Below are 1264 nucleotides of genomic sequence, written 5' to 3'. Positions count from 1 at the left end.
ACATCTGGTAACAGGTGCAAGGAGAGGGCAGGGGACGTATGTAGCTCCCTGGTTGAGCCTAGCATACACGAGGGGCTCAGGATTTCAGCTTCAGTATAGCCAAACAAATAAAACAAGAAAAATGAAAACAGGTGCAAGGAGTGCGCTAACATCAGGGGATATTTATTTAGTATTTATGGTGAAAAAGTGGATCGAGGGTCTGACTCAAATTTGTCTTAGGAAGGTGTGCTCCTCTTTGTTCTGCAACTAGTATATTTTATCATTTTTGCTGTTACACTGTATTATCAATTGGTCCCAGGAGACCTCAAGGTTGGCACACTCATTAAATTTGGGTCACTATGACATAGATGTTTGAACATCCCTTTAAACAAAGGCTGGGTCCTGCCACATGCTCCCTTCAGGACAGGTATCCATCCTTGCTATAAGTATTTTTCTTTGCAGATACTTTTTGTGCCCAGAGGAGTCATTTTCCCAAGTTCTTTCCCAGGATAAGTGTTTTTCTTTAAGATATTCTTGCTCAGTTGTCAGAATGCAATAATTACTTTTGGGCAAGAGGGCAAAGTCAGGAGACGGCTGCTCCCCCCCCCCTTTTTTTCTTTTTAGCAAATGTAGTTTGTTGAGGGAGTGTAAGGCTTAAAGCAGAGAAAGCAGTACCTGTTTTTAATCAAGGTATTCATTAGTACAATACTTATTTGTAAACTACTGGCTGTTTCCCATGCCTCAGTTTCCCTGATCTATTCTGCCTCAGAGCAATGTCTCTATAGCACCACAATGAGATCCTCACACAGAGCACCAAAGTCCCTGCCCCTGGCCACCCCAGCTTTAGAGGTGCGGGGAGGGGAAGACTGGGAATTCACACTTTCTGTACAGCTTGAACCACACCTCCAGTCTATTTTCGCTCTGGTAATTTAGGAAATGGGGATCTCAACAATCTCCCAGTTTCTTCCTCCCAAGTACCTAGGATTACAAGCATGAGCCACCGACGCCTGGCTCTGCCCCAGCTTTAAAAAAGTTAGAAACATGGGCTGGAGTCCTGGCTAAAGTGGCACAGCCCCTGTCTAGGAAGGATGAAGCTCTAAGTTCAAACCCTAATTCTGAAGAAGGGAGGGAAGGAGGGAGGGAGGCACGACTCTCAGAGAGCGTACCAAAGACTTAGGAACCCACAAGGTAACATAGGTGGTTTCAGGAAGATGTAATGACTACTGAAAAAAGCACAAGGTTGGATACAGAACTACACTGGACGGAGCTCACTTGCAACCTGTCA

This window comes from Castor canadensis, chromosome 18 (genome assembly GCF_047511655.1).
Source record: "Castor canadensis chromosome 18, mCasCan1.hap1v2, whole genome shotgun sequence".
NCBI lineage: Eukaryota > Metazoa > Chordata > Mammalia > Rodentia > Castoridae > Castor > Castor canadensis.
This window is presented reverse-complemented; position numbering follows the sequence as displayed.